The sequence below is a fragment of the Nicotiana tomentosiformis genome, chromosome 6 (assembly GCF_000390325.3).
Source record: "Nicotiana tomentosiformis chromosome 6, ASM39032v3, whole genome shotgun sequence".
In the NCBI taxonomy this organism is placed as follows: domain Eukaryota; kingdom Viridiplantae; phylum Streptophyta; class Magnoliopsida; order Solanales; family Solanaceae; genus Nicotiana; species Nicotiana tomentosiformis.
In genome coordinates this window covers 35,574,076-35,584,756 of record NC_090817.1, presented here as the reverse complement: position 1 = coordinate 35,584,756, position 10,681 = coordinate 35,574,076, and the positions used below count along the sequence as shown (strand labels likewise).

Genomic DNA, 10,681 nt, shown 5'->3' with positions numbered 1-10,681 from the left:
CTTTGGCCCTGTATAGAATTTTCAAATCGTATTGATATTTTATTCAAATTACATGTTGTTTAAATTCCAAATAGAAAGGTACTATGGACAAGAATCTAGTCTTGCAAATTGAATAAGAGCTAAATCAAAATTAAACCATCTCGATCTACCCTAAACCTGGGACAATATAATTCTTGTAAATATTCAATAAAATGCAGCAAATCCGCGTTCCACGAAACCAACTGTGCATAACTTGAAGCAACAGAACAGACAATTAGCTGCAGAGATTTACAATTTCCATGGCTTACTAAGACAATTCATTACAGAGCAGCTAAAAACTAAAATATCATCCTTCTCACAATATTGGGTATCACTTCAACAAAAGAAGCATATCTCTGTGGAATTAACTAACAAGGATCTAAGTTCACAAACCACTCTTAGAAGCACTTCCCGTTGACAATATAGGGACCATATTCATCAAACTCGCCCTTTGTTATAAATCCTTGAGCTTAAAAGAATTAACAATTGATCCATGGATCATTGAAGTAAAGCAAAAAGAAACTAACTTGTTTGAATGTACTGAGGGAAGCTAAAATTGATCCTCCAATCCAGGCGCCGTATTTCCTCTCAGGGGGTGCAACAACTTTGATCTTTGTGTCGCTTGGAGAGAGAGCAGTGATTTCCTTACTCATACGATCTGCTATGCCTGGAAACATAGTTGGGCCACCACTAAGCAAAATATTTTAAAAATTAATTTTTCCTAATATCGATATCACTTCTCATGATTGAGTTGTAAATTTTTTCATGAATTCCTATCTCTTCCATTCCAACCAATGACGGCCGGAAGAGGACTTCAGGGCAACGGAACCTCCCAGGACATATATTAATGACTTCTCCATCAGGAAACTCATATATAGCTCTTCTTCTTAGCTGATTTTGGGAAATTTTTTGCCTTCTCAATCTCCTGTTCAAAATTCAGTGCAACATAAGCATTTGTCTCCTTCAGCTAGCGAAATATATCTATTTCAATGCTACAGGTATAGGATAAACTACGAGATGGCATGGGGAAGTGCATGTCCCTCATAGATGGGGACAACGTGGCTCACCCCATCACCAGATTCAATCACAATACCTTGTTGCAAAACAACAAACGAAATTAGTGACTAATTAAAACAGTAGAGAACCAGTTTATGTTGGTATTCCATCTTCATACCAGTTTTATGGGCACTAGTATACAGTGTGAGAGAACAGCCTGGATCGCAACATACATGGCTGGCACATCGAATGTCTCAAACATGATTTGAGTCATTTTCTCTCGGTTAGCCTTGGGGTTAAAAGGTGCCTCGGTCAGAAGAATGGGATGCTCCGCTGGAGCAACACCGAGTTCATTATAAAAGGTTTGGTGCCAGAGTTTCCCTATATCATCCCAGTTTCTTATGATACAATGCATGTTCAACGGCATATGTCAGAGTCAAAATACTTCTTCTATTCAGAACTTCATCACCAACATAGTGGTTTAGTCCCATTCCAGGCATGACGCCAGTGTGACGAGGACGACCAACTATACTTTCGAAAACAGCCCTTGGAGAATTATACCAGCAAAGCCGGCCTAAAGAAACAAACAGCAAAATAGTTATTATTCATTAGTATGTCACATGGAGCTGAAATTGCAAGCAGTTTGTTCTAACTAACATTGCTCAATCTAGTTCCATTGTCAATAACAAGTGGTCGAGTATCCTTCCCATCAGCCATCTTGTAAGGACTTCAAATTTTTATTTTGCAAGGTATAATATAGATGAGACATCACTGGTACAAATATAGAGCCAAAAGTGAAAATTGTTCATAGAATCAGCTCAGTCAATGAGAGAATTTCTTCCTTAATAGTATATTGTTTGATTCTCCTTTCTATCTCCCTTCAAGCTCAAGGGGAGAGAGATTTTCATATTTCCAGTAAAAGTCATCAGCTATTAGCATATGAACATCGATCCCCTTTATAGTTAAAGTCAAAGACAACAGAAACAAGTGGTGAAAACAAATAGGAGGTTCATGCAAAAACCTGCAGGGGGAAGGAATAACAAAGGTCAACTGGTGCAGTTGGAGTTCATTAAAGCAATTTCAAGATATCTCACTCATGTTAAAGGCACTAACACGAATTTTCCAAAATCCTTAGAGGTTGACTTCCCTAGCTCACTTTTACCTCTCAAAATTCTTTCTTTGGCCAAACTATCTCACTTCTTTTCGTCGCCTTATGTTAAACTTCCCCACTTTTACATTAAGTATAGACCAAAATATGTCACACACCGAACAGATAAAATAATTTTAATTTAATAAAAGCCAATAAAACGGAAGCCCCAAGACCTTAAAGACTGCATTTCTAGCAAAGAGTGACGAAGACACAGAATGTTAGGCTAATACCCCCGCTATGAAATCACCATTTTGAAACTATAGTAACCTTAAAGAATAAGAAAACTCTACTAACACCATTGCTTGTTGCCTGATTATATTTTTCTTTTTATACACAAGAAAGCACAAAACTTTAAGGTTTTCGCCTCTTTGTTTTGAGGAAAAGGAAAAAAGAAAAAGGTCTTGCTCTTTAAGTAGATGCTATGGTTTGTTGGTGGACAGTGATCATGCTATTGCTACCCATAAAACTGAATCATGAACTTCCCAAGTAACTCAAATAGTTACTATGCGTAAATATATCAAATGTGTAAATCAATTGACCAGTACAAGCAAAGTTCAATCAAGAGCCAAAAAGAAAATTATATATGTTTCTTTCCCAGTTTTGTAGTTACTGTTGGCGGGCAAAGGTGGGGGTTCATTCCTATTTCATGCGATGGAGCAAAAAAGACTCTTTCAAAATCAAAGAAACTGTTTTATAGAACCAGAGAGAAAAGTTTATCTAGTAAATCTCCTTTTAGCTCGAAGACTTCTGCCTAAAATCTAATGAATAGTTCTCGTATTGATTAATATTCTCATCCGTCTTTGACTTTCTCTTTCATATAAAATCACTTACGAGTCGGTACACAAGTTTCTAATAATAAAATTTTGACATGTGCTTAGTAAGGACACTTATGCATAGGGATATTAACCGATAGACAGCACCAAATCCGGAAAAAAAAACTCCAATCCGGTTTGGTTTGATTTGGGTTAGTATTGGAAAAATAAAACCCAACCATAATTGGTATGATTTGGCTTTAACTAAAAAAAGTCAAATCGAAACAAAATCAACCTGATAGTATATTTATACAATTTTTAAAACTATTCTATACATATAAATATTTATTGTAATATAATTTATAAATATTTCTTAAACTTTTTCACAGTTTTATCTTTTAACGTATTATTTCAAGTTTGGACTTAAGATTCTTGAATGGTAAATAAATTTTATAGCCCATAGATGTAGTAACTCAATCAATACTAATGCTAACAAAAAAAATTCAATTCAACACTAGGAATGCCAATAGTGTTGGATATCTATTTTTAGTTTTACATTGGTTTATAATGAAAATTCATAACTTAGTTTATCTTTTTCTATAGTATTTAGTTATGTAATTAATCGTACTTATTTTAGCATGACCTATATAGTATTTTTAGATTATGTTAATTTTCATTACGGCTTATTAATTAGCAATATTTGCTTTATGAATTTTATTATCTTTGTTATTGAATATTTTAGTATAATGCTATGACTTATCTCATATTATTGTGTTACTTTCTTGAAAAATATATTATATAGTTGTATCTTATTAGGACTTAAGAAATATTTGGAGCAGAAATTACATATTTTGTGCTATGAAGACTTTAGTGGAAACCTGAGAAAAATCGAGATTGCAAACCCCGATTTTGTTGGTTTGGTTTATAGATTTAAAAATCCAACACCATTGGTTTGGTTTGGTTTGGTAATTTAAAAATCCGAACCAACCTGACCTATGTACCTCCATACTTATGTGGGTAATCTAGACCAAATTATCAATTTAGTTACACCGCAAAGCATTCCATATCGTCAGAAAAAGGGAAAAAAGGATAGTCCGGAACACAAGGCATCCCGCGTTCATGTAGGGTCCGGGAAAGGGCCGCATCCCAAGGGTGTGATGTAGACAGCATAATCTAATACAAACATTAATGACTGATTTTACGACCGAACACGTGATCTATAGGTCACAAGGAGATAATCAATAGTAAGTTCTTATTTTATAATCATATGAAATCATCATAACAAATGTCAAACTTAACCTAAATTCAAAACTCAAAAACCCAAAATTAGTAAACCATTTACACCAACAAATCATTGAGCAACCAATAACAAGTAGCAAGCGCATAAATACAAGTGAAACAGAGACAAATCGTACTAATTCCGATTGCTAGTTCAGTATATATGGAATGTAAGAAAAACAAAGGAAATTTTCTAGTAAACAAAGAAACTAATAGTTTCTGTTCCGCCTATACTTATTGGACGCGTGTAAACAACCGTAAATGCAAATAAAACGGAAGCTTCGAATCAAATCAGTATTGCTGTTGGACTAATTCTTTTTCCCCTTTTGAATTACCTAGCCAAATCTTTTGTAATATATGCTCCCTATTTTCCTTTTTGTTTTGAATTATTTTAAATTGGTTCTTTTCTTTGACACTTTTTCATTTGAGCAACGGCAACAAAATCTTCGTTGTGCCAAATGTTAAGAAGAAACATTCAAACATTTCTAGTCTAATAATTTTTTCTAGTATATAATAGTGGTAGCCCGGTTTGGTTTCAATTACATTAAAAAATTTTCACTTCTCATTTACTTATTAAAATAAAAGTTAACTATTTTGAAATTATTAAAAAGAATATATACATGGCCAATTCACCGTTGGCTTGCCTGACGACGACGTTGGGCGCCTAATTTCTCCTAAAGGCCGTGATGTCGTCCAACGTCGTTGTCAGGCAAGCCAACGGTGAATTGGCCATGTATATATTCTTTTTAATAATTTCAAAATAGTTGATTTTTATTTTAATAAGTAAATGAGAAGTGAATTTGTTTTAATAGATTAAAGCGAAAACTACCAATTTCTCCTAAAGGCCGTGATGGCGCCCAACGTCGTCGTCAGGCAAGCCAACGGTGAATTGGCCATGTATATATTCTTTTTAATAATTTCAAAATAGTTGATTTTTATTTTAATAAGTAAATGAGAAGTGAAATTTTTTTAATAGATTAAAGCGAAAACTAATGAAAGAGCAAATGCAGTGAAATAAATGCTCAAAAGCTATAAAGTGTCTACTAGCATGTTTCCAAAACCTGGTGTCACAAGTGTATGAGTAACTAGTAGAATATACAAAAGTCTAAGCTACTGTCTGAAATAGAGTAGACAGAAAGTAAATACAAAAGAGAGACTCCGGATGCTGCAGAACGGACTCAAAAAGCAACTCACCACTAAGCCTCGGGGTAACGGGGGTGCGCGCCTGACTGACTACTAGATGCACTTGCCTCAGATCCTGCACGATTAGTGCAGAAGTATAGCGTGAGTGCATAAACAACATGTACCCAGTAAGTATCCAGTCTAACCTCGAAGAAGTAGTGACGAGGAGTCGACATAGACACTTATTATGGGCCAACAATAAAATACAGGAATTCTAAATAGGCATGAGATATGTGAATAATAATAATAACACATTAGCAAGCAGTGAATAAATGATTCTTTAACTGATAGTAAATTCCAAAAAATCATCAACTAACACATACCAACTCCAGATAAAATTCGGGCCAATAAATAAATTAAAACCCCTCAATTCATAAAAATAATATGAAGTGTATTCGGGCTCCAAGCATTAACATGCACGATTTATGCCGAGGTCGTACGGCCCGATCCAGAATAATATGTACACTGCCGAGGGTCGAGCGACACGAACCATAGATGCATCTATTATATTGCCGAGGCGTTCAGCCCGCTCCACAAGAAGAGAGAATACTCTATGAACATCCGATTTAAAAGACATTACAAGATTAATACACAAGGAAGCACAATTTTCATTAATGGTCAAGTAACCCGCCAAAACTCAAAGTAAGTAAAATTTGGTCTTTACGAATCCTTTATCAAGTTTCAATATAATTTAGGCACTTAAATTAACAAGTAGAGTGCAAATAACACAAGTATTTGATGATTTGGGTCCTAAAACTACCCGTACTTAAGCATAATTAGTAGCTACGCATGGACTCTCGTCACCTTGTGCGTGCGTAGCCCCCACAATTAGAAGCAAATAGTGATTTAAAATAATTATGGGGTAAATTCTCTCTTACAAGGTTAGGGAAGAGACTTACCTCGTCTTAAATCTCACTTTCCGGCCCACAAATTTACTCTAAAGCCTCAACTTAGTGGCGAACAATCCGAAACTAGCCAAATATTATATAAATTAATCAGTATACACTCAAAAGCTAATAATTTACCTATTAGAGTAACTACCCAACCCAAATTGAAAGATTCCTAAAATTTACCTCCGGGCCCACATGCCGTGATTCCGAAATTTTTTGAAAATAAATGTTACCCATAACCTCACGAATTCAAATATATAATTTTTACCCAATTCCATAATCATTTTCGTGGTTAAATCTCATTTTTATCAAAACCTAGATTTTTCAACTAAACCCATAATTTCTACACTTTATGTGCTAAGAATTTACCCAAAATACATGTATTAAACTCATCTCATATAGAAATTACTTACCTCAAAGTGCTAGGTGAAAACCCCTCTTCGAAGAACTCCAAAATCGCCTAAGAGATGAAAGAAATGAGCCAAAATAGCCTAAGTCCCGATATAAATGCACTTCACTGCCTCCCAGCTGAAGCTTCGCCATCAGTGCGAGGCCGCTTCTGCAAGAAAATCCCTGCTCCTGCGGAACACGTGCGAACCCGCACTGGTCGCACCTGCAGAAAATATCCGCACCTGCGAGCCCACTTCTGCGGCTAGCTTCGCGCACCTGCGACCTATGCCATGCTTCCTCCCTCGCAGAAGCGAGTCCGCTTCTGCGAAAAAAGCTCCGCTTCTACGGGCTTTAGCCAGCCCACTCTCCAGTCGCTTCTGCGCACGGTGGCTCGCACCTACGACCAAAATCTCGCAGGTGCAGACTCACCAGAACTGGTGCACTAGCAGTCCTTTATGCAAATTTTCGAGTCCGATTCCAATCTGGTTCGCATCCGGGCCCCCCGGGACCCCATCCAATAATACTCACACATCCAACAACATAATACGGACCCGCTCGCTCAATCGAAACACCAAAATAACATCCAGAAATACGAATCAGATGCCAAAACACATGAATCGAATTATGAAACTCAAAAACTTTTAGAAACACTTTCGCGCATCCGACTCCTATCAAATTAACTCGGAATGGCGCTAAATTTTGCGTGCAAGTCACAAATTACCATACAGATCTATTCCTAGGCTCGAAATACCAAACAGAATTCGATAACACCAAATCCTGTTTCAAACCAAATTTAAAGAACTTGAAAACCTTCAATGCGCCAACTTTCAATATTAAGTGCCGAAATGCTCCCAGTTCATCCAAAACCCGATACGGACTTACGTCCAAGTCCAAAACTATCATACGAACCTATTGGAACTGTTAAATCCCGGTTCTGAGGTTGTTTACTCAAAACATTATCTCAAGTCAAACTTAATCATTTTAAGTCAATATTAAGGAACTAAGTGTTCCGATTTCAACCCGAACCCTTCCAAACTCGAACTAACCATCCCCACAAGTCATAAAATAGTGAAAGTACATACATGGAGTCTTAATTAGGGGAATGTGGATCTAGAAATCAAAATGACCAACAGGGTCGTTACATTCTCCACCACTTAAACAAACGTTCGTCCTAGAACGGGTCTAGAATCGCACCTGGAGTGTTGAATAAGTGTGGATATCTTCTCCGCATGTCCTCCTCGGTCTCCCAAGTCGCCTCCTCGACTGGTTGACCCCTTCACTAAAAATGTACCGTAGAAATCTTCTTGGACATTAACTGGCAAACCTGCCAGTCAACAATGGCATCTGGCTCCTCCTCATAACCCAGGCTCTCATCTAGCTGAACCGTGATGTAGTCTAACACATGCGACCTGTCGGCATGATACTTTCGGAGCATATACTGGGAGGCAAAACAAGCTCATAAGCAACCTCCCCAACTCGTCTCAACACCTCAAATGGACCTATAAACCTTGGGCTCAACTTTCCCTTCTTCCCGAACCTTATGATTCCCTTCATCGGCGAGACTTTCAAGAGAACATTCTCGCCTACCATAAATGATAAACCACGCGCCTTCTGATCCGCGTAACTCTTCTGTCTAGACTGTGCTATGCGAAGTCGCTCCTGAATCAATTTCACCTTCTTCAAGGCATCCTTCACAAAATCAGTATTGTATAGCCTAGCCTCACAGGACTCGAACCATCCGATGGGCGAACGACATAGCCGACCATACAAAGCCTCAAATGGAGCCATCTCAATGCTAGACTGATAATTGTTGTTATAAGCAAACTCGGCCAAAGGCAAGAAGCGATCCCACTGCCCTCCGAAGTCAATCACACATGCTCTGAGCATATCCTCTAAGATTTGAACCATTCGCTACGACTGCCCGTCGGTCTGTGAATGAAAGGCTGTGCTGAGCTCTACCCGAGTTCCCAACTCACTCTGTACTGCCCTCCATAAATGTGAAGTAAACTGAGGGCCTCTATCTGATATGATGGAAATAGGCACACCATGTAACCGAACAATCTCCTGAATGTAAATCTGGGCCAATCTCTCTAAAGAATACGTAGTCACAACCGGAATGAAGTGTGCTGACTTGGTCAACCTGTCGACAATGACCCAAACTGCATCAAACTTCCTCAAGGTCTGTGGCAACCCAACTACGAAGTCCACAGTGATGCGCTCCCATTTTCACTCAGGTATAACCATCTGCTGGAGTAGGCCACCTAGCCTTTGATGCTCATACTTAACCTGCTGGCAATTCAGGCACCTCGCTACATACTCAACTATGTCCTTCATTCGCCGCCACCAATAATGCTGCCTTAGGTCGCGATACATCTTCGTAGCACCTGGATGAATAGAATAACGAGAGTTGTGTGCCTCCTCTAGAATGTTTTCCCTCAATCCATCAACATTAGGAACACACAGATGACCCTGGAGTCGCAGAACACCATCTTCAACGATAATAACCTCCTTGGCACCACCATGTAGCACCGCATCTCTAAGAACCAACAAGTGCGGATCGTTGCACCGATGAGCCTTAATCTATTCGAATAATAAAGAGTGAGAGATGACGCATGCAAGAACTCGACTGGGCTCTGAGATATCCAACCTCAAAGTCTGTTAGCCAAGGACTGAATGCCCAAAGCTAATGGCCTCTCCTCTGCTGAAATGAATGCCAAACTACCCATACTCTCTGCCTTTCTGCTCAGAGGCATCCGCAACCACATTCGCCTTGCCTGGATGATAAAGGATGGTAATATAACAATCTTTTAGTAACTCAAGCCACCTGCGCTACCTCAAATTGATATCCCTCTACTTGAACAAATGTTGCAAGCTGCAATGGTCGGTGTAAACCTCACAAGACATCCCATAAAGATAATGCCTCCAGATCTTGAGAGCAAGAACTATCGCGTCCAACTCCAAATCATGTACGGGGTAATTCTTCTCATGGGTCTTCAGCTGACATGAAGCACGTGCAATAACTCGCCCCTCCTACATCAATACACAACCCAGGACAACACGTGAAGCATCGCAATACATAGTATACATCCTTGAACCGGAAGGAAACACTAATACCAGTGCTGAAGTCAAGGCGGTCTTGAGCTTCTGAAAGCTCGCCTCGAAATCGCCGGACCACCAAAATGGAGCACCATTCTGGGTCAATCTAGTCAAAGGTGTTGCAATAGATGAGAAGCCCTCCACAAACCGGCGATAATAACCCGCTAACCCCAAAAAGCTCCCGATTTCGATCGCTGTGGTAGGATGAGGCCAACTCTGAACTTCCTCGATCTTTCTGGGATCTACCTTAATACCCTCGACTGATACAACATGATCCAAGAATGCCACAGAATCTAACCAGAACTCACACTTGGAGAACTTAGCATATAACTTCTGTTCTCGCAAGGTCTGAAGCACCACTCTCAAATGCTGCTTATGCTCCTCCATGCTATGCGAGTAGATCAATATGTCATCAATGAAGACAATGACAAACGAGTCAATATATGGCCTGAAAACCCGGTTCATCAAATCTATAAACATCGCCGGGGCATTGGTCAAATCGAAAGATATCACAAGAAACTCATAGCGGCCATATCTAGTCCAGAAAGCCGTCTTCGGAATATCCAAATCACGAATCTTCAACTGATGATACCTCGATCTCAAGTCGATCATAGAGAACACCCTGGCACCCTACAATTAGTCAAACAAATCATCAATACGCGACAATATGTACTTGTTCTTAATGGTAACTTTGTTCAACTAGCGGTAATCAATTCACATCCGCATAGTCCCATCTTTCTTGTTCACGAATAACACTGGTGCACCCCAAGACGACACACTCGGTCTGATGAAACACTTTGCTAGCAATTCCTCCAGCTGTTCATTCAACTCCTTCAGCTCTTTCGGAGTCATGCGGTACGGTGGAATAGAGATAGGCTCGGTACCTGGAGCCAAATCAATACAAAAATTGATGTCACGATCTGGTGGCA

The 10,681-nt window shown here is 38.9% G+C and overlaps 1 pseudogene; it reads right to left on the bottom strand.

The window, feature by feature from the left end:
* Positions 1–416: 416 nt before the first annotated feature.
* LOC104119594 (actin-101-like) lies at positions 417–1,757 on the bottom strand (annotated as a pseudogene).
* Positions 1,758–10,681: the final 8,924 nt, after the last annotated feature.